This window comes from Antechinus flavipes, chromosome 1 (assembly GCF_016432865.1).
Source record: "Antechinus flavipes isolate AdamAnt ecotype Samford, QLD, Australia chromosome 1, AdamAnt_v2, whole genome shotgun sequence".
In the NCBI taxonomy this organism is placed as follows: Eukaryota; Metazoa; Chordata; class Mammalia; order Dasyuromorphia; family Dasyuridae; genus Antechinus; species Antechinus flavipes.
Window position 1 is genome coordinate 513,031,135 of NC_067398.1, and position 26,262 is coordinate 513,057,396.

At 35.3% G+C, this 26,262-nt stretch overlaps 1 protein-coding gene across 4 annotated transcripts in view; it reads left to right on the forward strand.

Annotated features, from left to right (window-relative positions):
- Window positions 1–26,262, forward strand: part of LDLRAD4 (low density lipoprotein receptor class A domain containing 4) — a 578,057-nt gene that overhangs the window by 416,477 nt on the left and 135,318 nt on the right. The window lies entirely within an intron of this gene.

The window sequence follows — 26,262 nt, forward strand, 5'->3', positions numbered from 1 at the left end:
TTGCAACTCCAAACTCTGTTCCTTGTGCTCACTGAAAACTCTAATCTCTAAACCTTAGTTCTTTTCCAGGCCTTCCTTTCTTCATAGTCTGTACTCTCCATCTTTCCCTGTCTTGACTTCTTGGTGAATCAGTTTGATTCTACACTGTTTTCTTCTCTCAAATCTCTTGATCCTTTATCCTATTGTTGATCTTGCCCTCATAAACTTCATTGTTGCATTCTCCCTATTATCTGCTGTCTCCAATGCTACTCATATGCTATTGAACAAAGTTGGAGAAAAATCACAAAAATATGCTGATTGGTTCTTCTACAGGTTTGTTACATAATCACAACTAAACTTTTAATATAACAAGGCAATCCTTTTACATTTTTCTTATGGATTCATTGGGGCAGCTAGGTAATAGTGCAGTGGATAGGGTGCTGAGCCTAGAGTCAGGAACACCTGAGTTCAATCCATACTTAGATACTAGCTGTGTGACCCTGGGCAAGTTATTTAGCCCTGTTTGCCTTGGATTCCTCAACTGTAAAATAAGTTCAAGAAGGAAATGGCAAACTCTCCAGTATCTTTGCCAAGAAAATCCCAAATGTGTTCACAAAGAGTTGGATGTGACCGAAATGATTCAACAGTGAACTCATCATCCTGCTTTCCCCACTGGCTCTTCCAAACCTTTTTATCCCTCCTCAAACTTTCCATTCACTCAGCTCTGAATTTTGCCTCATATTTCACTGAAAAAAATGGAAGCTTTTTGCTAAGAATTCTCTCTTTTCTTGCTTATTCCTCATCTCATTTAGCTCAAATATCTTTGGGCATTATCTCCTCCTTCATTTTTATTTCATATGAAGAAGTAGTCTTTCTCTTTGCCAAGACATATCCTTCTTTGCACAAACCTCTCCCATTCTATTCCTCCCTTTCTAGCATATTTCCTTTTCTATCATTCCTGCTGTCTCACTAATCTTCAATTACTTTACATCCTATGGCTGTTTCCCTACAAACATGCTCTTTCCCCATCCTCAAAAAATCCTTATTTGATCCATCCATTCCTTCTGGCTATCATTCTTACTCTCCTGCCATTTATGGCTAAGCTCCTTGCAAGGCTGTCTACAGTAAACATTTCCACTTTGTCTCGTCTTACTCTTAATTCTTTGCAATCTGGTTTCTAAACTTCAGCTTTCCCCTTAGATTACTCTCTTCAGAGTTACTAATGATCTCTTAATTGCCAACTTTTGTCTTTCTTCAGTCCCTCTTGACTTCTCTGAAGTCTTTGATGCTGCCAGTCACCCTCTTCTCTCTAGGTTTTCATGACACTGCTTTCTCCTGGCTTTATTCCTATTTATTGGACTTCTTCTGTACTACTTCCTTTGTTGATTATTCATCTAAATCATGACCACTAATCAAGGGTGTACCCACTGTCCTAGGCTTCTTTCTTTCTTTCTTTCTTTCTATCTATCTATCTATCTATCTATCTATCTATCTATCTATCTACTAGTTTACTCGATCTCATTAGCTCCCATCATTTCAATGGTCATCTCTGTCTTTTCCAAACTTCCCTTTTATTCTTAAAAGTACAATTATCTTCTTCCCGATTACCCAAGCTCACAATATAAGTATTATGCACTCTTCATTTTCTTTGCCTCATATTCAATCAATGATCAAATCCTGCTATTTCTACTTTCAAAATATCTCTTTTTTGATACTGCTGCCACTTAGATGCAGACCCTCAGAACCTCACACCTGGACTATTTATTACAGTACTCTTCTAGTTGTTTTCCTTGACTCTTTCCTTTCAAATAAATCCTTGATTTAGCTGTCTTCTGAAAATGCATGGTTAGCATCCCTAGTCAAAAAATTTCAGTGACTTTCATCCTTTCGGAATCAAATATAAATTCCTGGGTTGGTTTTTTTAACTTTTACAATCTGGCCAAAGAGAATAAAGTGTCCCTGGACACTAGCCTTCCTTTAGTTCCTCAAACACAATATTACTTCATCTGACCTCAAACTGTTTTACTATCTGTCACCCATGCCTAGAGTGCCCTTTCTTCTTCTCTTTATGTCTTGATTTTCCTGGCTTCCTTCTTGTCTCAACTAAGGTCCCATTTTTTGCAAGAAGGCTTTCCCATCTTTTAATTGTAATGTCTTTTTGAATGTCTACTTGAAATGGATTCTGCATCTATCTCCTTTGTTCCTTGTTTGAATGTTATCTCCCCCGTAAGACTATGAGTGTTTTGAGAGCAAGGACTTGTTTTTGGCTGTCTTTGTATCCCCAGTACTTAGCACAGTGCTTGACATATAGTAGTTGTTTAAGAAGTGCTAGTTAGTATGGACATGTATACATATATTGTATTAAACATATGCTTTAACATATTTAATATGTATTGGTCTACCTGCCATCTAGGGGAGGAGGTGAGGAGAAGGAGGGGAAAAAATGGAACAAAAGATTTTGCAACTGTCAATGCTGAAAAATTACTCATGCATATAAAAAGCTATAATTAAAAAAAAAAAAGAAGTGCTAGTTAACTGGTTGATATTTTCTGCTTGTTCTCAATGGAATCTTGAAACAATCAAGAAGTCCCAGAAACTCCAAATTATGATGGATTATTTTTACTGTTATCCTTATCTATCTTGATGCTATGGCTATAGTAATATAAAGATAAGATATCTTAGGTAGTAGAATCCTCATGATCTCAATCATCCATAATTATTTATGATCTTATAAACTCTGCTTTTAAAAGTATCAGGAGTACAACAGTTGCTGATTTTTTTTCCAGAAAACTAGCTTATCATGTTTTGTTTTGTTTTATTTTGTAAAAATAGAGTGGTAAATTACCTGAGTTTAATCCCAAGATAGCTTCATTTTATCCCATGATTTTGAAAAGTGGTTCTCCTCAGCTCTGAAGTCAGGAGGACCTGAATTCAAACCCAGCCTCAGACACTTAATACTTCCTAGCTGTGTGACCCTGGGCAAGTCACTTAACCCCAGTTGCCTCAGCGAAAGAAAGAAAGGAAAGAAAGAAAAGGAAGGAAAGAAGGAAGGAAGGAAGGGAGGTAGGTTCTCTTTTTGTGTTTGTGAGTAAGGAACACTGGACAAAGTCAAAAGACCTGAATTTAAGACCAGGTCCTGCCTCTTGTTAGTTTTGTGATTGGTTGCTGTACTTCTTTGGATCTCAAAAATTTCCTCATTTGCCAAAGGAAGCAATGTTCTGAATCCATATATTTCAGAACAGATGCTGATTGGCCCTGGTGGAAGAAGATGCCACACTCCAAACAAAAGTTTTCCCACATCAATGAAATCATAGAACCAGTTTAAAAAAAAATGAGGGGAAAGGACTACTTGATCTCTAAGGTCCCTTCTACCTATAAAATTATGTAGTTACAGATTCTATTTTCAAACATTAGGATTTTTTTTTAATCTTATTCTTTACTAAAATGACTATTTAGCTTTTGACTATTTTGCCTTTTGGCAATGAGAACTGAACCAAGTTAAATTTAATATGTTTTAAAGAAATCCCACAGTATTTTTGGAGCAACATAGTTGATAATCTTTCACTTTTTCCTTTTACTTTTTTCTCTCTCAGAAGCCCCTTTGCATGTATTTGTTGAGTAGTTCTAAGTTTTTGAGTTAGTAATATTTTAAAAGTAATATAAAAATGAAAACTATTTTTATGAGATGTGATTTGCGTAATTGTAAGTTTTATAGTCTTGGGTTTCAGCAACTGTCTGATAAATTGATAATGTCTAAGGCTGAATTTGAATTCAGATCTTCCTAGCTCCAGGGTAAGCATTTTTACCTAGAGTAATCTATAGCCACACTACTAGAAATATGGGACTCCGTTTGTGATTGTCCATATTCTAAGTGTTTCCATTTGCTCTCTTCTTTCATAGCATAGGGACATTTTTGCTCCTTTAAATGAGCCAGAATCTTGAAGCCCACTGCAATCAAGTGACAATTCCCAATTTTTTTGGAATTTAAAAATCTATGATTTATTTTCACAAAATTACCTCACCCTTCTCCCTTATTAGCCTCCTCCCTTCCCACAGACACACAGGTACTCCTTTCAAAAAAGAATCTTATGGCAAGCATCCCATTTAAAAATTAAAGTAAAATCTGTTTTGAGTATTTTAAAACTTTTTTTTAGATAATTGAAAACACTGCAGGATAGCCACACAAGAAGGCCTGGGAAGTTATCATCAAAATTCATTCATTTAATTTTTTAACTTTGAGTCTGAGAAAGAAATTAGTTGTTAAAAATTTCATGAGTACTAATATAGATTAGTAGTTCATGGTTCTTTTGTTGGCAGGCATTGTATTCTTGCTTTAAGGGAAACCTCAACCCTTGTAGTCATTTGGACCATTGATCACTAGGAAAGAAAGTTAATGTTATCTGTACCAAACATCAAATCCCAAGAGTCCTAACCTTAACTCCCCAGCCATCTCTCTTCTCAATTCCACTCAGTTTAACAGAAGTTGTGAGAGCCAGACTCTCCTGGTATAAATGAATATCCCCAGCACAAATGTCAACATAGGCTTAGTAAATATACCTCTACAATGAAACTATGCTTCCTGACAGGACTAAGACCATGCCTTTCCTCTCAATTTTTAAATTTACAAGTATGATATGCTTTTTAAAAAATTAAGTAGTTTGAAATACCACTTAAATTAGCTTGTGTCACTATTCATTCCTCTTCAGTCCTAAATTAAGGCTGTCCTTGTTAAAGCTACTTATCCCCAACTGTGCCTGAGTATTAGAAGGTCTTAATTAAAAACCCTATGATTGGGGAATGGATGTGTGTGTGCTTTAGATTAATGAATCCCTTTGACAATGTATTTCAGAAATTAGACTTCTAAATATCATAAAATTAACTTCTGTTTTTGAGATTATGAGCCAAGTTGCAGACCTTGCCAATCCTATAGGGTTATGAGGATAACTAGTTAAAACAACAACAAAGGCAAACTTTCTATCTTCTTATAAGATTTGAATGTCTCCATAATCCTGACTGGTCATATGAAAATTCAGCCAAAGTCACTGGAAGCTGAAGAGTGATTCCTATTTTTTTAAAATTAGTGTTAAACAATATATTGACTTAGAAAAGTGATCATAATATAATTAAATGCATTTATTTTTATACACTGGAAAAATGTGTACAATTCAATATCTTTTTACATGTAATTTCTATACACTGACCCAAAGCTTTCCTTTCAAAGATTCTAGAATCAATAATTCATATTTAGAGTCTGGGATATATATAAATGGACAGAATTTAGTTTGAATCAAAAGGAAGGGTTCTGAACTAGTTTTGGCAAAAAAAATCCTATTTGCTCCTTCTCCTGCCTTTAATACTGACCCTGATCACCTTCATCAGACCCTAGAATGAATATGCAAGAGATGATATACAAGAATATGAAGGCAGGCAAGAGTTGGGGAGAGTGGAAAGGAGTGCTGGATGGCTTGTGGTCTTTACTGACTGATAGCATCCCACTATAACCTTTTGCATCTAATCTTAAATCCCCTGCCACATTATTAAATATTTTCTAAATGTTAGCCATTATGTGTGTGTATGTGTTTTGTTGTATATATTGTGAAAAGGAAAAATTTCAATAGTCTTTTAGTATATACGATGGGATTCAAGCTTGGAAAAGGAATGATATTTCTATTGCAACTTGAGCTTTTTTCCCCCTTTAATTTCCTGTGGGATTTTTATAGTAATATCATAGAGCAAATGAGCCCATTGAATATATGTGAAATACACTCTTTGTGCATATTTTTTCCCTTCCTCAATATGGATTAGTAGTTCCTTTGGAGCTTTCAGGATTTTGGTAGGAGCATATTAGGCTTTTCTTGTCAACGAGCTCTTAGAGACTCCTTAATCTGCATATGGAGAATAAATGTCCCTTAGTAAGGTAAGGTACAGAATTTGTGTGTGATTTTTCACATTTAGAAAAATGATGTGTATGTAGTGTTTGTGTTTAGTATATGTATATCTGTGTTCTGTATGTAATATGTATGTGTGTGTGCTTGTTATTGTTGTTTGTCTTTTGTTCTTGAAGAGGACCATGATATCAGGAAGGTGATGCTATGACTTGCAAGTTAATTGGTTTTAAGTGAGGGAAGGCTGTGCAAAGTCACCAATCTCATTCTCTCCTCTGAAACCATATGGATATAGTGGCAAGATATATGTCAGGATAACTAGAGACAGTTCTGGATGCAGTAGGCGGCTTTGATCTTTTAAAATTAAGATTTTTCTTAAGATCTCAGTTTCAACACCCATTCATTGTTTAAGGTTAAGAAATGAGGCAAAGAATAGCCTTTTATACCTACTTAAAAAATTAATCTGGGAGGGAGATCCTCAGGATTTCTGGCCAAAACAGAAACATTTGGTATTTACATTCACTCTGAGCTCTTAGGATCCAAACAGTAACAAGTAAGGATTGGGCTTTGACCTATTATTGGCCAAAGAGAGTCAAAGTGACTTGAGTTTAAAATATGGTCCTTAGGGGCAGGTAGGTGTTGAAGTGGATAGAGCACAAGCCCTGAAGTCAGGAGGACCTGAGTTCAAATTTGAGTTCAGACACTCAACATTTCCTACCTGTGTGACCCTGGGCAAGTCTCTTAACCCCAATTGCCTCAAAACTATGGTCCTTAAAAAAAGGAATCTAACTCATAAACTTCAAGATATCTTTTGATGTTTTGGAAATCAAAATTTATATTCATTTGGGCACAGTACCTATATAGCCTTTATCCACATAAGATGTGTGTGATGGTAGTGGTGAAGAAGTATAGAATTATGTTCAAAATATCAAAACCAGATTCATGTGTGTAAAATATGCTGGCTAACACATTTAATATAATATGAGATTATATGTGACTTAACAATACTAAAAACTAATTCTTCAAAATTGTTTTTTGTGTGTATGAACTATAGTTTTTCTCCCTAGGTTTCTAGTTCATTTCTAGTCACAGTGATACATAATTTATCATTTAGAAGCTTGATTTTCTTGGAGAATTTTCATATTATGATTGTTCTTATGATAGCATTTTTATATCTCATTATTTATCTTTAGATCTTTATATAGCTATATTTTACATAGCATTTATATATTGTTCATCCTTCATTTGCAAAGAGGACTAATGATACCATGGGGTGTTATTTTGACTTGCATTTGAATTGGATTTAAATGCTGCAGAGTTGCACAAAAATCAATAGCCTCACTTTCTCTTCCACAGTCATTAAAATCCAGCGACAAAATCAAAGTCAGGTATCCAGGGAGTCCTGGATACTGGAGTACTAGCACCTCTGGTGATTACTGAGTTCTTTTCAGGGCTACTTGTCCACTTTTGGTGTCCATCTGTCACTCAGCTCTCACCTGTGGCTCCAAGAAGCTATAGCATAAACTACAGCCATACCCCAGGTCTAGGCAGATAAGCTAAACCAGGCCTCCAATCGCTCAGTGAGTTGATGGAATGGATAGATAAGAACAATTACATCATGTAGGTGAAGTAAGTTAATATAGAGATGATGTTCTCTCTATAAAGTTAATTCACCTAGATGAAGATCTGTTATTAGCCTATTCCTATTCCTATATTGGCAAATGGATAAATCCTCACCAAACTGAAATATTGGCATTTGAAAAGGTACTCAATGTCTTGACTTTCTGAATTAGTGCAGAGCAATTTAAAAAAGGAAGAGTCATTGACTCCATTCATAAAATCAGTCTTCAGTCTGGAGGTAATCAAATCTAGCTTCTCCCTCAACATTCCTTTTACAATATCCTTGACAAATGACCACTAGACCTTGGCCTGATGAAAGCCAGGAAGGTGATCTCCTGACTTCCTGCTGATTGTTGTTAATATAATATATTTATCTTGGTACCAGAGGAGTGTTGTGGAGGACCTCATGAAATCCTACTTCGTAACCTGTCATTACATTTGATGATACTGCCTTTTTCCTTAATACTACATAGCTTTTAGACAACCAGGTGGAATCAATACATGTGAGACTATGCAAAAAATGCTAATCCCACATAATACTTTATGACTCGCCTTACAAATCAGCATCAGAAACAGTTCACAGAAGGGTCTTCAATCTTGCCTCCAGATTTGTCTGTAGCCTTTAATGAGCAGCTGGCAGTTTTGCAGAAGAATGTTTACTTGTGTATGAATATTCTGTTCCCTTTATATATAGTAAGCTCTTAGCAACATGGGAGTTAGAGCAAGAAGGGACCCCGCAGACAACCTAGTACAACACCCTCATTTTATAGTTAAGGAAACTGACACCCAAAGAAGTGAGATGTGTTGGCCAGACTCACACTTAGCAGGAATTTCCAGAGCTTGGATTCAAAACTAGATCCTCTGATAAAAATCCAATTTGAGAGAGTGATGGAGAAAATAAGGGAAGAAAAAAGGGGGTGGAGAGAGAGAGAAAAAGAGGGAAAGAGCAGGAAAGCACGAGAAAGCAAGCAGGAAAGGTTTTATTAAACATTTACTATGTGCAGGAATTGTGCTATAAGCACCAAGAATACAAATACAAAGGCAATCAAGATGGTACCTGTCCTCAAGGAGCTTATATTTTAATAGGTGAAGAGAACATATAAAGGGATAAAGGGGTGTTTCCTGCCTCCTCTCTTCTCTGTAGACAGCACTTTTTCTATAGAGTGGGGATTCTTAACCTAGAATTTGTGAACATTTTTTTTTCACTGAGGCAATTGGAGTTAAGTGACTTGCCCAGGGCCACACAGCTAGGAAATGTAAAGTGTCTAAGTCCAGATTTGAATCCTCCTGATTTCTATCCATTGCATCAACTAACTGCTCCTGTGAACAGTTTTTTAAACAAAATTTTGAAAACTGTATTTTAATGTAATTGATTTTTTTTTGTTTTCCTTTATGTTTTACTTCAAAGATTTAAAAACATTACTTTGGGAAAGGTTTCATATACCTCACATTGCAAGACTCAAAAAGGATTATGAAGCCCTATTATAGGAGAAGCTTTGCAAGAATGTCACTCTAAACAGTCCTCTATATATTCCTGTTATTCCTGTACATCTAGTAGGCAGCTCTGATGCAGCCCTACACAAAGCACCTCCCAAGGTTCCAAGGCTTCCAGCCTTAGTCAGGCTACATAAATCCTCTTCTGTAGCTACTGGCTGCTTGGGAAGCTCAGGCACACGTCAGGGTTAATTAGGTGACCTTGCACATTATATTTTGGCATTATAGAAGATGCATAGGAGGAAGCAGAGCAGAGGTAGAAACATGAGAAGAGAGGGAGTAAAACCAAGGATTGTATTCCAATTTTAATTTTTAAGACTGATTTAAAAAGGGGTACGTATTAAGGACAAAATATTTTTAAAAAAATTTTACTAAAGCTTTTTATTTTCAAAACATGTATAGATAATCTTCAACATTCACCCTTGCAAAACCTTGTGTTTCATTTTTTCTCCCTCCTTTCCCTTCATCCCCTACCCTAGAGGCAAGTAATATAATATATGTTAAACACGTGCAAGTCTTCTATACATATTTCCATAATTATTGTGATGCACAAGAAAAATCAAACAGGAAAAAATGAGAAAGAAAACAAAATGCAAGCAAACAACAACAAAAAGTGAAAATACTATATTGTGATCCACAATTCTCTTTTTGGGTACAGATGACTCCCTCACAAGACCATTGGCACTGGCCTGAATCACCTCACTGTTAAAAAAGAGCTAATTAAGGACAAAATCTTTTCCCAGCTAAAAATGATCTCTCTATGCTCAAATTTCTCAGATCCTTTCATTTAGATATATCCTTTGCTCTTACCACACTGACTTAGAAATCAGTTATGTATACATAATAGCTCTCAATAGCCCTCCATCAGATGTAAGCAACTTGAGAGCATTTTCATCATCATATCTATCGTACAATTGTATCCCCAGTGCCAAGTTTAATCCTCTTCAGAGTGAACTCTTCGTTTTGGAACTATGTTCTTGCTCTGAAATAAATGTACACCTGAGTATCTATGTCTATGTATGTCTATATGCATGTTTATGTATTTGTTGATTTGTTTACATATGTTTTCTCCCCAGTTACAATATAAACTCACTTTTCTCTAATCCATACCTTACACAAATTCCAAAATAGTCTTTCTAGAATACAAGTAAAGTATTGACTGATTTTCCATAATCATCGCTCTAATTGTTGTTGTTCATTTATTTTATATTTGCCTATTTCTGAAAACATTTGAGTTCAGACTTGAATCCAGAAAGATGTTTTCTTGATTCCAGGGTGCCCCTTAGCTGCCCTCTCTTGGGATGGCAGCTGAGCACAAGGGAAAACACTACAGATTAATATAGACTACTTGGTTATTGGAAAGGAGACTAAGATGCATTTAGCTTTACATTTCCCTCTCCATAGTCTATCTTGGGCACTGCAAAAGTAAAATAGAATCATCACTGTTAGCACTAACAAGTATAGGAAGTACTACAATTGTGACTCTATTTCACTGTTTAGAATTTTAAAAAAGGCTTTAAGTAGGATTTAGATATGGCCTCAGTAAGGATCATATCCCCAGAGAATCTAAAAAATTTGGGGAAAAAAAAATCTATGGACTATTTCTTCTACAACTCAGAAGGCTTCCAGATCCTACCCATCTTTATGACTGCCTCCATCATACCTCTCTCTCCCAGCTAGCAAGAACTCTGAAAAGTCTTTGCAGAGATGAATGACAATGGGAGTTTTTTTTTTCTTTTTTAGTTCAGAGTTCTAATCCCTGCCCCAAGCTGTTATCCTGTGTGCTAACCATTGCAAGAACTTTCTTTTCACCTCTGATTTATGATATTCAGGTTATCTAGAGCAATCATTAACAAGAGCATAAGATTTTCCTTTCTCTCCTTTATTTTCAGAGATTCATGAGTTAATATAATTAAAATTATGTAGGTTCATCTTTTTTCAGCTGTGACTACAGAAAGGTTAAGTAATTTGCCCAGAATGGCACATCCAGTACAATTTCAGAGGCAGGATTTGAAACCACTTTGCCCTGACTCAAAAGTCAGCTCTCTATCCACTGTACCACATTGATATGGAATAAAATATAAAATGGATAATTTATTGAAGAAATGAATCTAGATCTTATTGTCAGATGTGAATACACAGAAGGCATAGAAGTAGGTGGCAGCCAGAGCTTATCCTCTCCAGCCTTGCACAGAAACACAATTCTGACAGGATGCCTGGTATGCAGCAGCAGTGACCTTTCAGGAAGAGCTCACAACTCAAGAGAGATTTCAGACTCCCCTTGATTTATTTCTTGCACATTCCAAATAGAATGTGACCAGAGAAAGAAATTCGGAAGGCTGCCTTTCCAGATACAAATGGGAGATGATGCTTGCCAGCTACCTGGGATTTCAGTTCTATTTTAAAGGAGGTCATCCACATGTGGAAAATGATAAAATGAGTAATTGAGGCTTTGATGACCAAAAAGACAGACTAGATGCAGTACAGTACTTTTAAGAAGCCCTGTCGGAAGTTGGACTACTGCAGAGTGGGGCTCATAGGGCTCAAGTAAATAATACATGCTTTTATGATGGAATCTATCAAGTTGCTTTGTGAAGTGTGTTTTTCATATTTGGTGTGGATATGTCAAGAAGCAGGGATTGAGCTACTAATGCTTCGAATATATATTAAAAAAAACACCAAGAGGAAAAAATTAACCTCTGGGTCAATAAAGATTCTTTCTCTAAATATTGGCAAGATGTTTGAATATGCATGTGTACAGTAGGCAGCCTGATTAAAATTGTATATCATGCACATGCATTATACTCCATTTTATTATGTTATTATAGTTCTTTATAGACAAATAGTTGAATTATCCCACAGAGATGAAAGGATCTATTTTGAAGTATTATCATGCCCAGATGATGTTTTGTTTCATGAAAATGGTATGTTTATCTCTTTAGTGAGAAACTGTTCATTTGAAAACACTTCATATGATTTTTAAGGTAGTTTGGTGAGATTTTAGGGTAGCTCTGGTATGCAGACTGGCATCTTTAGCTGAAGAAATTGAATAAAAACTGAGTTGATGGTATAAGTCTTACTTAAATGAAAAGAATGAGAATATTTCTCTCTGTTCTTTTGGCATCATAACTTTAGTTCATCCTCCTTGGAGGATAATTTGTGGAGCTACCAAAATCCTAGCAATAAAAAAGATATAAAAATCAATATCTCTATTGAGATATGGTCTGCAGACATGTACTGTAAATGAAGAGGATGAAGGAATGTCTCCATCTCTGCTTGATCCTCTCATAGAAAAATTGTTCCTACATTAAGAATGATATACCTGGAGCCATTAACTTATGAAGTTGACGAGGGCCTAAGAGGCTGTCTAGTTGAACTGGTGGTATCAAACTCAAATATAAATTGAGATTACTAAACCATACCTAAGAATCCCTGTAGGTTATGTATTGACTTAGTTTAAAAGTAATATTATCTATGTTTTGTTGTATTTTTATTTATTTTGCTAAATATTTCCCAATTCCATTTTATCTGATTCTGGACTCGCTAGGGAGTGTTGTGGGTCACATCTTTGATATTTCTGTTGTACTCCAGTCTCTCTCCAATATATAAATCTCAGCCACAGTATTCCTTATATTTGCTTAGAGCATGCTTTTTCATTCTTCAGACTAATAATCAAAATATCTAATAATTCTTTGTTGTTCTTGGAGAGTCTTATAAGCATTATCACTCCCACAATTCTTTTTGGAAAACCAGCTACAAAATAGTCAAGAGTACCCTTAATGCTTTGTATGGAAGTGAAGTAGGGAAACATTGAGTAGTATATAGGTCATACAAACATTCGGCATATTCTTTGTAAATTTCCAGCCCAGCTCAAAATACACCACAACAAAGTGGAATGAGAAGCACTGGGGACTCTATTTTAGCAATACCTACAATTCAAGCAATTGGAATGGGGACAACCTAAATAAGAAAAAGGGGATATAAGGAAACTTGAGAAACTTTGGTCGACTCACGAGTTCTGATTTGTTTAGTGTGGATTTAATTGCTCAGTCCCCACACTCTTATTCCTGACCTCAATGGAAAGAAGTTACTCATAGATAGCTAAAAAATTCTGGCACATATGTAATCTTGAAGTCAAGAAAAACAAACATGTTCTCTTCAACACACACCAATGCCAGTTGTCCTTTAGGAACTTTTGGCAATAAAACAATACAGCAGTCCTCGTGTTCATGTCAGAAGAATGGTCTTTTTTGCTTTATTTTAAAGTGTTATTCATTATAGACTCAATATTTACTAGCATGATTCAGAGAATAAATTAGCAAGGAATTATTTGCTTGTTTTTAACAATCTTTTTATTAAACATTAACTGTAACATGCTACTTATTATGTGTAGTGCTTCATAAACATATCTCCTTTTGTCCTCATGATAATCCTAGGAAATAAGTGCTATTATTATCTCCATTTTGAAAATTAGGGAACTGAGTCACATAGCTAATAAGGATCTGAGGTTAGATTTGAAATCAGGTTTTTTCTGACTCCAAGTCCAGAACTTTTTCCATTACCTAGCTGATCATTTATTGACAATTTACTTGTAAAAAGTGCTATGCTAAGAGTTATGTGAAATATAAAACATATATTCGTCTCTGCCCTCAAAGAACTTATAGTCAAGTTCTGGAAGATAAAGACTTACATACATGAAAAACTAAATAACGCATCATATGAGAAATACTAAATGACCAGTACTAATAGTAACTGCTGTAAGATTTAGTAGAGATCAATGCATGTTGATGTCATCAGGGAAAACTTGTCAGAAGTTGGACTTCAACTAAGTCCTAAAGAAAATGACTGAATTCATAATGCTCCAGTAACCAAAACTACTTTTGCCTTGGGAGTGAAAATTTAATTTATTCTGTTTCTGTATATCAACTTTTACATTCTTGCTTTGATTCCTAGTCCTGACCCATTTATAAGCACCATGTTACTAATATATATATACACTAAAATTTGTTATATCTTAAACCCAGGCTTTGAGTTTTTAGTAAATCTGAACCTGGAAACAAAGAATAGGTCAGCAAATAAAGCACAAAGGATTTGGATATCCATGGCCAGTGGACCCTGTAGAACTATTTGGTAACACATGCCAAGTCCTAGGCTTCACTATTTGAATATTACAGTGTTGTGTATTTTGTTCTCTGTTTCAGTAACATTTAGGGAATACATAAGATGTAACAATGAGATCTTGGTTTTTCCCCCAGCTTGTGAATTATATGTTTGTTTTAAAATAATCACACATAATTTTAAAAGGGAGTGGGAAGAGCTGTATTTCTCCTTTCAGAATTTCCTAATAAATTGTGGCTTAACACAGATTAGGTTTGCTGCATTCACTAAATCTCTAGCGATTCAAAATAAGCTAAACTAAACTAAAATGATTGGTCCTATTGCTCACTTAATCTGGTGATTGAAAAAAAGACTTGCCAATGACTAACCTTTGTTGATCTAAATTCATTTATCCTAAATAGATATAGTTATGAAAAGAAATATTTATATATCTTGAGTCTATGTTCTATTCCAGGGAACCATCAGAGAGTGTTAGATGCTGAAATTTTCTCTAAGTAGTAAGATAAACAATTGCACCATGTTTAAAAAGTATTTCACCTACTCTTTTATACTTATCAATTGATTTCATAGTATTATTATGTAGAAAACAAACCATTGCCTTTCTGATGATGGCAGAACAAAATTTTAGTGATATCTTTTGTTTTTACATCATCTACATTTCCCAGTATAATCCTCCCTTCCATAGAGCCTTCCCTTACAACAAATAATTTTCAAAAAGTTCAACAAAAGCTAATTACATGAACAAAAGCTGATGTGGACATATGGTTCAAAAGAATAATTAAATGGCAATAATACACTTACACAATGTTTTTACATTTATGCAAAGTACTTTCTTCATAACAATCTTGTGAGATAAACAATATCCTACCTCATTGGACAGATAAGAAAAGTGAAAGTAAAAAACAAAAACCTAAATGATTTTCTAAAGTCACAAGAATCATAAATGTCTGAGCCAGGATTCCTTCCTGAGTTTTCCTGAGTCCAAATTCCAGCCTGACTGATAATAAAACATTGGGGAAGACAGGGCATATACAGTAGTCAAAGTTTTTCTTGGGTTAGGAGAGACTTTTCATTCCTAGCAATTACTGGTAGTTTTGTAAGAGGTAATTACATATCTCTGATAACCTCTACCCTGATACTGCTTTTAGATTAAAACCCATGAAAAATTGCAGAAGCAATGCTCTAAATTTTTATTGCCCACCATTCGTTCTGGTTGATGGCTTGAACCAGAAATTGAAATACTAATACATTTATTAGTATAAAATTTTTTATCAAAATGAACTCTTTAGAACTCTTTATGGTGAGAAAAATAACAGAAAGAAGTCAGCTTGATGTAAAAGAAAGAATTCAGATGAGAAATTAGGAGGTCTACTTTCTAAAGTCCAGGCTCTGCCACTATTATTACTTCTTTCAACCTGAATACTTAACCACTCCAGATTTCCTATGTAAAATAGAAAGATCAGACTAAGTTACTCTAAAGTTTCTTTAAGCAACAACATTTTTGATCTTATGAATGTGAAAGGCCAAGCTGTAAAATAATACGTATATCTCATTCAGTCATTCATTCTTTGAGAATCATAGATAACCACATGGTTATATTATTCATTCCTCACCTTTAAGGATGAGTCAAACTCCTCTGACTATGGTTGCTTTCCACGTCTATCAGTAGTGTAGCAGTTTTGTCTCTGATAGAATCACCACTCCGTTATTCAGTTTGATGACTCACCCCTTGTGTCTCTGCTGCTGTCCAACAATGATCTCTTTTAGCATTTCTACCAAAGGGGACATAGGAAAAGAGAAATGAGATGAAACTAAAATCAGTAAATCTGATGATGGGAGAGCATGTCTGTGTCAAGAAATTTGAGGTGAAGAAGGATAAAACTATAAGCTAAGGCTTTGCAATTAATTGCAAGCTGATGAAGGGGAGGGTTTGTACCTTATATATTTTTATCTATCCCATAGATTCTTGAATGATGTTTTAAAAATGATAAGTGCTTAATATGTAGCTGTGAATTGAATATGTATTTTTATAAAAATTCCATGTTACCTTGAAGTTTTGGCCATAAGGAAAAATGTGATATTATAGTTCTCTATTCGATGGATTATATAATTATGATAGAAATAATTAATTGAAGTTTAATGGTTTAGTTGAGTGAGGAAGAATGCTTTCCTGATTTACTGAGCTAAGAGGTACTTCTGACCTGTAAAATGAGGATAATAACAGCACCTTTCTTCCAATATCTTTGTGAGTATCAAATGAGATAATATTTGTAAAATGCTTAGCAAATGCTTGGTACATATGTTCTATGTAAATGATATCTATTATTATTAGCTCAAATATTCTGATTCTATTGTTAAAAGGGCTACCAACTCTCTTACTTGTAAATGATTTACCTATGATCGAGCTGCTGCATACCCTGGAGGCTTTCACATTTCTCTTAAATGACAAGAGACAAAATGGGATGATGCTGTGAAAAGTGTATGAAATACACTAATGTGAAGTATTATTTCTAAATGCATTTCATTTCAATGAATAACTAAACCTGGGCTGTTGTGCTTGCATTTCTGCTAAATTCTCTGGAATAATTTTCAGATGTTTCCTACAGCTAGTTCCCTGAGTTGTGTTCTTTCTTATTGGGTGAATTTTGTCATATCACTCTAGTTTCTATCATTGAAATACTTGATGGTTTTCCCCTCGAATTTTGCAATCTTTTTTGCTAATTCCTCTAAGAACTGTTCTTTAGATTTCATAGACCATTTTCAGGGGGTAGTTTTCATCTCTACCTACCTTATAATTTCCATTAAAAAATTTAGCATCTACTTGAATGTATCAACACTTTTAAAATTAGTGAGTAATTAACTAAATGCACATCCTGGATATGTTTGGTGCTTAAGCTCCATGGTGATACACCACATGTGTCAAATTTTATTTTCAGAAAGCTTGTTAAAATTTTAATGAAGCCCTTATTTAAGTCAACCTGTAAATAGAAACCTTTTTTATAAGAATGTGCAGGATGTTTTTATTTTTTTTTACCTTAAATGAGTGAGAAGATTTGCATGTATTTTCTTGTAGTTTCGGGAACATAACATGAGGAAATTGAGGCTCCTGCAATATCCAACTTCATAGTCAGCTTTCTTTCAGTCTTTCCTTTCCCAAACAACAACAACAAATCTGTCTGTTCTTTAACTTTACAGTTTTTCACATTTTCATTCCCAGCCCTATATAGTTGGTTTTTGTCAACCAAGGAATATGAGGACAATAGGAAGAAAGATCTATTGAGGAAGCCTTTGATAATTTTCCCTTTTGAGAATGTCACCATAGACAGAGAAGGAAAAGTGGGCTTTTTTTCTTAGTCCGTTTTAGTATTTATAAATTGACTGCTTTAAAAAGAAGGAAAAAAAATTAGAGATGAGTGAGAGCTAAGAGAAATTGTGTGTATGATTTTATCTATATAGGAGGGGAGAGGGAGAGAGACAGAGAGACAAGGAGACAGACAAAGACGGAGAGAAGGAGGGAGGGAAGAAGAGAAGGAGGGAAGGAAGTAGGGAGGAAACAGTGAATAGAATGCTAGGCCTGAGACACTAGCTGTGTGACTGTAGGTAAATCACTTAAAGCTGTTTGCCTCAGTTCCTTCATCAATACTGGAGAGCTGGAGAAGAAAATGTCTTTGTGAAGAAAACCCCAAATGGGATCACTAAGAGTGGAACACGACTGAACAACAACAGTGTATATATGTATAAACATACACACATACATACACACACACACACACACACACACTTTCCACCTTAGGACTTCATAGTTTCCTTAAGATTTAACACATCCAACTCTGTTGCATATCTACCCTACTAAATTGGCAGCTCCTTGAGGGCAGAAACTGTTTTATATTGTGTGACCCCCTCAATTACCTAGTCAAAAAAAATTAAGTATGATAATTTTATCATAGAATTTCAGAGTCAGAAAAGACTTCAGAGGCCAAAGGACATACCTAAATAAGAAATCTCTCTATAGAACACTCCACAAGTAGTCTTTCAAGTTATTATAGAGAGGAAATCCATGAACTCCTGAAGTAGCCCATTCCACTTAGAATACCTCCAATGGTAAGAACGTTTTTCATTATATTAAGCCTGAAAACTACCTTGTGGCAGTTTTGATCCAGTGCCCTTAGTTTTGTCCTCTGAAGACAATCAAAACAAATCTGGTTCCTTTTCCATATCACAATCCTACAAATACTTAAAAGCAGCTAGCCATGCCCTTAGGTCTTCTCTTCCATTTGTAAGTCCTTCAGGCAACTTTCAGAGATCATAATTCAAATTCTTCAGTATCCAGACCAAACTCCTTTCTGGATGTTCTCCAGTTTATCTATGTTTTTCAGAAAATGTGCCCAGAACTGAACCTAATTCTTTAAATGTGGTCTAATCAAGGCAGACCCTTGTGCCCTCATGATGTAATTTAAGATTCCCCATTCTTTTTCTCCTTCAAAATCTTCAGTGGACTCTTTTGCTCAAGATTAAACACAAACTCCTTCCTTCACTCAACATCTAAGGACTTCTATAACATGGAATTGAAGAGGAGGAGAGAAAACTTAGAACTGAGAAGTTTTCTCATATGTATGTTAGTATTTTCCTGTATAGACCAAGCCTTCGTGAAATAGATCACCTGCTTTACTTGATCAGTAATAAGCACAGTGACTCCGCAGCAGAATTCATGAGAAAGCTGCTGACAATTCCACTTGCCCTCCCTCCTTGTAGTCAGTGTAATCCAACCCCTGGAATAGTAGGATGATCGATTTTTTTTTCAGTAATATGGGGGTCCTATCAGGAGGCAGAGGAGGGGAGGGAGAAGGAGTTTTGATTTCTGAAATTCTCATCCGCCTCCATTAGCATTTTTATCCATGTATTCTGCCACAGAGGGATAAGCTGGCCAGATGTAGCCACATACTTTTCGGAGTTAAGGTGGGATGTGTGAGGGAGAGTATAGATGGGCTAGTGTCAGTGTGAAAGGACCGGGAGGAGTTGTCAACCATGGCTTATCTTGTTTTCCTGACTCATTACATTTCAGCCCAGTCATTTCAAGATATTTGCTTCTGTTGCTACGCGACTGTTGCTGTGAAGAGCTAGCTCTTCTCTTGGGAAGTTTGGCCACAGTTAGTGCTAATGCTAAAGGCTTTACTCTAAGGGCATGTCTACTTAATAAAGTCATCCTGGCCTACGGTAATCCTGAGTTTGGGGATTTAAGGTTGTGATGAGGATTGATCTTCTTTTTTTCTTATTTGTCCCCCAGGAAAGAGCCCATACCTGTGGTATTGCACCAAGGTTGTTCTGACTGGAGAATTCAATTGACCTCTGATATTTTCTTTAAAAAAAAAAAGAAAGAAAGAAAAAGAAACAAACAAATAAAACTGTAACAGATAAGCTTTTTTTTTTTTTTTTTAAAGTATGCCCTTCTCCAGGTTGTGTACATGCTTTTGGGGGATTTAGCCAAAGTAATGAGGTCTTCTCATGACATCATCTTTATACCTTTTTGTCAGACAAATTTTGTCCTGGACATTTGGAAAGACATCCAGGAGATCATCTTATATTTGTTGGAAGACTTAACTCTTTGGAAGAGGAATGCATTATGGTAACTTTTCAGTCACTGAAAGGGGTTTAATTTTATTTTCTTTTATTTGCATAGAAAAGGAACTATTCAAAAGGGATGGGGGGGATGCAGAACTTTAACAGATAAACATTTCAGTTTTGGTAACAGGAAAAAAAAAACAGATGGGAGGTCTTTTTGACTTTGTATATTTGCCCTAAGAGAGATTTAATAAACCTTATTTGCTTCCTGTCCCTTTCTACTTCTATAAAGATAATTTAATTTAAAACATTTTATAACCAGTTTCTTTATTCCTCATCCTTGTGGCTTGTTATTGTGTTTTGTTTTGTTTTTTTTTTTTTTGCTTTTTTTTGTTATTTTCTTTTTAATAATCTGCAATTGGTACAATAGAGGAGATAAGTATTATGATGATTGCTTCTTGGTTTAAGGAAAGAAATCACATCAGAAACTTTTGAAACATATTAGTTTCAATGTTCACATATTTGTCCAGTTACATACTGAATTAAATATATAACCTGGATAGAATTTTTACCTCATAGATAAAATTCTTCTTAAAAAGAATAGGAAAAAACAGTCTATATTGCAAGAACTGGCTGAAAAGGGGGAAGTATGACAGGGGCTTCTCAGCAGGCATTGAAACTTCTTGGCATATAGCCAATTGGCTGTACTCTAGGGTAGCTGTAGGCAGACTAGGCACTTGGCAACCATGGGCAGGTCACCTGGGACAGCTTGGGGGAGTTGAGGGTGGGAGGGAATAGTGTTCAAATCTCTCAGGGTGGTGTGTAGAGCAAATTAGGTGGGGGTTGGGGAAATCAGAAAGGAAGGTCCTAGTGTATAACTGTGATAGAGCCTGCCTGTAAGGCAAGCAAATAACTGCACCAATGACATATCAAGCAGGTCTCTAATTGTAGATTGGGGTGAGAATGTCAGCCTCTTAACACCTCATGAATATGTCTTTTTTCATTTTCTCTGCTATAGATCTTTTGTTAAAAAATAAAATAAATGGTAATATTAGAAGTTTCCAGCTGCTTCAGAAACTGGTAAATTACATGGGGTGAGAATGGGAGTGCTTCATAAATCTTTGTATACTCTCCAAGGCAGAGTAGATTTGCATCCAAAATTAAATGAACATGAAATAAAGTGAAAGACAAGATAATACTGTTTGAAAAGTTGTTGTATTTGAGCATGTCTACAATTGCTAATGACCAGAGAGAGGGGTAGGGAATAAGAAGCATTTGGGTCTTGTATTTTCCTGGAAACAATAGGCATTTCAAATATGTATTTAAAACTTTTCTTTTTTTTAGATCTACTCTTAACCAACGTGGTTTCCGAAAGGTGAGAACTAGAAATGTGTTTATGCTGCAGGTTGTTAAATATATTTACAACTTTTTTTTCCTGAGGGTTCAGTGGGGGTTCTGCATTGGTTATTTATTAGTCTGCATCAACAGCTGCTGGCTGAAATTAAAGAAAATAATCTATCCAGTGTGATTTGCAGGAACATTATACATCGCTTCAGATTATAATGAGCAATAGGGAAGGTAATTTGAGGGAAACTCAACACATGTTGTTAGTTACAGTATGTCAAGAAGAATATCGAGTGTAAAATATACAGATAATCAATGTCAGCTGATAACAGTTTTTATGATGTAAAGTACTCTTGGTGACTTAACTGCATCTTTTATCCTCTTTGATTTCTAAAGTTCCTGGGCTCTTTGTGATCTTTATTGACATCTCACATTGAAGATATTATAAAACTGTTGCCTGGCACTCATCCCTACAACTTTCACTTGTCAGTAAGCAAAAGATGGAAAATTTGAATTGTTTAGACTAATAAGAATCTTTACTATATAAACTCTCTTAGGACATAGTCCTAGCCATAGTCCTGTTAGTCACAGGCCTGTTAGGAATTGGGTTGAGACCATTTTCATTACCCCTAAACCAAATTAAAGGAAATAAAGCAAAACTCCAGTAAACCTTAGAATATTTTAGTTAGTTTAATATATATTCTTCCTCAGCTGGTCTTTTTGAGACATAACTTCACTGTTTCTTATAGCAAGGCTGTAATGTGCTGGTCACATTGCAAAAATTCAGTTAGCATTGAATTAAGTACCATTTTTCCCCATTTTAAAACTTTGCAAATCTTTTTATGATGTTTTCCTTCCTCAGATTAAGGTATGTCACAAAATTTAAATGTATTTGGTAAAATGCAAAGGTTTTTTCATCCTTGGATAATGACTTTTCTCAGAAAATTTCTGGAATAAATATAATATTGAATACATTAACTTAAGATGCTGTTAGTGGAATTTGTTGATACCTAATAACAATAGAAGTTATCTCGAAATATTAATTTTATAACTCACATTGATAATTCAGGCAATAACTGCAAAGAATTCATATTTCCAACCCAAGAAGAGCTGGTATATTTCATGGGGAGACTATTGAGTTTTTCTTTTGAGTCAGTAAATATTTGCCTAATATAGAATCTTGAGGATTGTCATTAAGGGGATAGTTGTGGAAAATCTTTCTTTTCCTCTTGAACCTTATTACTTTTCCTGTCAGCCTCTCCTGTATAAAGCCCTTTATTCACTGTTTACTAGATTGTCAGGGCTAATCTCCAGTAGGGATGAACAGGATCTGGGGCTCAGTACCTTATTTTTGTTAGGGTTGGAAAAACTAAAGAATAGGCTGAAAGTTAGGACTACCAAGTGCACTGGAAGATAGCAGTGTGAAAAATTGCCCACCCTCCTCTTTTTTCACTTTTTCACCTTAAAGTCCTGCTTAATGTTCTTTCTTTCCATCTGTTTGTTGCTTAGAGGCCCAGTTGCTAAGGGAGAATTTGTCCTCTGGATAAAAGTGGCAAACATAACTTACAGTTCTTGTGTTTTAGAATACATTTTATGTTATGTGATTATACATCTTGAGCAGAGTTCCCTTTTTTTTATAAGGATAGCAATATGTTAAGCCAAAAAAAAGTAAGCATAGCCTATTGAAGGGTAATTTGAGGATCACCTCTTTAACTTCCTTGAATCTTTTAAAAATATGATTTTTCCTCATTGAATGCTGCCAATTAAATCTTAAACCCTCCCTTAAAGAATGTCAGATGCTGATAACAAGTGCACAGATGAGCAATCAGTTTTTTGTGTCCTTCAATTCATTCCTGGGACTGCCACAGGATCCAAGTTGGGGTTCAAACAGATTACTTAGTTCCTGATCTGAAAATAATCTGTGCCTCATATCAGTGATAGTTGTCATGCCTGTACACTTACTATCCACTTTGAGCTTATCCACAACAACCTTAGTAACTTCAGCTTCCAGCATATTCTGCTCTTTACCTTAAAATTTGCTTTCCCTCCTTTTCCCTGTTAAAGATACAATCAGTATTGCCTCATTATTTTGCTGTAGCATATAATAATAAGAATAATTGTTATTATTATGATGATTAACATTTACATGGCACTTACTATGTGCTAAGCATTTTACAATTCTTATCTCATTTCTTATCTCAGAAATTCCTGACTGGACTACCTAGCTTCCCATGTGCATGGGGAAATGATGTCATTTTTGAAAGTACCTCCCTAACCCCTCAAAAATGCTTAAGGGTTAAAATCTTACAGTATGAGGAATGCATAGGCAAATTGAATAAGGGACCATTCTTCTACTAGAAAGATAAACTTTATTATGAAAATAAGCTAATATCTCATTTAAACATAGTGATCTAATTAATAGGATAATATTTCACATCTGCAAAATGCTTATGTTTACTGATTCTGACACAAGGCAATAATTGCTAGCATTACTGGGCTTATACCCCAAAGAGATACTAAAGAAGGGAAAGGGACCTGTATGTGCCAAATTGTTTGTGGCAGCCCTATTTGTAGTGGCTAGAAACTGGAAAATGAATGGATGCCCATCGATTGGAGAATGGTTGAGTAAATTGTGGTATATGAATGTTATGGAATATTATTGTTCTGTAAGAAATGAGCAGCAGGATGAATACAGAGAGGCTTGGAGAGACTTAACATGAACTGATGCTAAGTGAAATGAGCAGAACCAGGAGATGATTATACATTTCAACAACGATACTGTATGAGGATGTATTCTGATGGAAGTGGATTTCTTTGACAAAGAGAAGATCTAACTCAGTTTCAATTGCTAAATGATGGACAGAAGCAGCTACACCCAAAGAAAGAACACTGGGAAATGAATGTGAACTGTTTGCATCTTTGTTTTTCTTCCTGGGTTATTTCTACCTTTTGTATCTAAGTTATACTGTGACATATTTAACATGTAAAGGACTACTTGCCATCTGGGGGAGGGGGTGAAGAGAGGGAGGGGAAAAATCGGAACAGAAGTAAGTGCAAGGGATAATGTAAAAAATTACCCTGGCATGGGTTCTGTCAATAAAAAGTTATTTTAAAAAATAATTGCTAGCATTTAGATAATATTGAAAGCTTTTTTTAAAAAAAAGTATTATATGAATGGTACTTCATTGAATCTTTACAACAAACCTGTGATGTAGGCACTATTATTTCCCCTATTTTATAACCCCAGATGAAAAAACTTAGTCAGATAAAGACTAAGTGACTTACCCAGGGTCACACAGTGAGTAAATATCTGAAGCAGGATCTAAATTTGTCATCCTGACCCAATGAAGATCCAGTGTTCTTAGGCCTCTGTGTCTTTAATATTAGATTGAAGTCATAGATTGGTGATGTGATGTGATATAGAATGAGAGGGGAATGAACTAAGATAAAGAAAGCTTCATTGATGTCCCAACACGTTCCTGCCTCAATCAAAGTCTCTAGTGGAAGCAAAGTGAATTTTCTGAAACATTTAGTATTTAGACTATCACTGGACTTTCAGGGCATTCTACTTGACTATGCTATCTAACAGGAAGGCAGGCAGGAAGGAAATAGAAAGAGATGAAGGGAGGGAGAGAGGAAGGAAAGAAAGAAAGAATGTTTTCTAACAGTCTGTGACTACAGTGAGTATTAGGAAACTTCATTAAAAATGTGATTATTGCTATAGGTCCTCTTCTATCCCAGAGTTATTTTTTTAGAGTATTATTTCTCAAATAGGGTCCTCTGGTGAGCCAGGGACTTTAGTCAGGGTGCCATGTAGTAACAACTGTGCTGATTTTGTTAATAGGATAAACAGACCTTCATTGACACCATAAATAGCAGAATCCCTGCTTTCCTTCCCAAGTCCTAAGGAGGGAAGGTATTTGAAGCTGGAAGGAACAGAGCATTGGGTTAATACAGTTATAGGCTATGACAGAGAGCTTTGTACAAATCCCTGGAGAATTGTGCTTTCTAGAGAAGCAAAGGATTGTAGAACCAGTACAGGACTAGGAACAGAGCCAGGCATAGTTGATGATGAAGGCAATGTTGCATGGGGGAATAGGAGAGTGGAACTCATGTGTAGTCACAAACTAATTAACATAAACCCTCCCTCATTTTATTTTCTATTGTATGGTTTGCTCAATGAAGTGGAAAAAACATTGGTTTTTCCAGTTAAAGAAGCTGGGTTTGAATTCTGATTCTGCCATTTACTATGTGTGTGACCTTGAGCAAATCATTTAATCTCTCTGAGCCTCAATTTCCTGTTCTATAAAATGAAGGCGTTGGATTAAATGACTATCAGGATCCCTCTCTGTTCTAAATTTATAATCCTATTATCCTGTTCAGTTTCCAGAAAATCAAACCTGTCATATTAAAATTAATTAAAAAAAAAAAAAACCTCACAGATCTATGATAGCAGGTAGCATTGACTTGCTTATCAGGGGACAAGTATCATTTTTATGTAAATAATGGCATAGAATGAAATTATAATCTATCCATGGATGCCTTAAGCAAAAATAAACAACAACAAAAAAGAGTTGTCAGTAGCCTAGATATTGTATTGACCTTTCCCCTACTGTCAGCATGGCAGTGGATCTGTGATCTCATCAATGTAAATATTCATTTTTACAATATAGGGGATAGCCCATCTATGTCTATCCATGCAATCTTTTCCATGTCTGTCACAGAAATTCCTCCCCATTTTCCAGGGACCTTTCTTGAGTTTTCTTGACATTGTGTGGATATCAGTAAAATATTTAATGTATAACTCATCTTTTTTTTTTTCTAAACATCTTTGTATTTCCAGGTTCTTGACACACTGTTAACATTTCATAAATGCAGTTTGATTGGTTGTATGCAGATATAGTGAACCTTGTATAAACACTATAACAACAAAGTGAAGGCTTTCCCTTGTGACTTAATACTTTATATGAATCTGACCTTTATCTATTTTTTCCAAAACACAATGATTATCTCCTTTAAGCGCATACCATTGGAGCAACCCACTTCTCATGCAAGTTCAAACCAGGTATATGGGAGTAGGAGGCAAAGATTGTAAATATTCAAGGTAAATGGATCTCTGAATCTCTCTCAGGTGACAACCAGATCACATGCTAATGGAGTCCTTTTGATAAAAGTACCAGTGTGCAAATTGAATATGAATACATCTTATTAAATATTAAGTGATGATGCGAAGACCTGTTCAGTCACCCTATATATCTCCCAG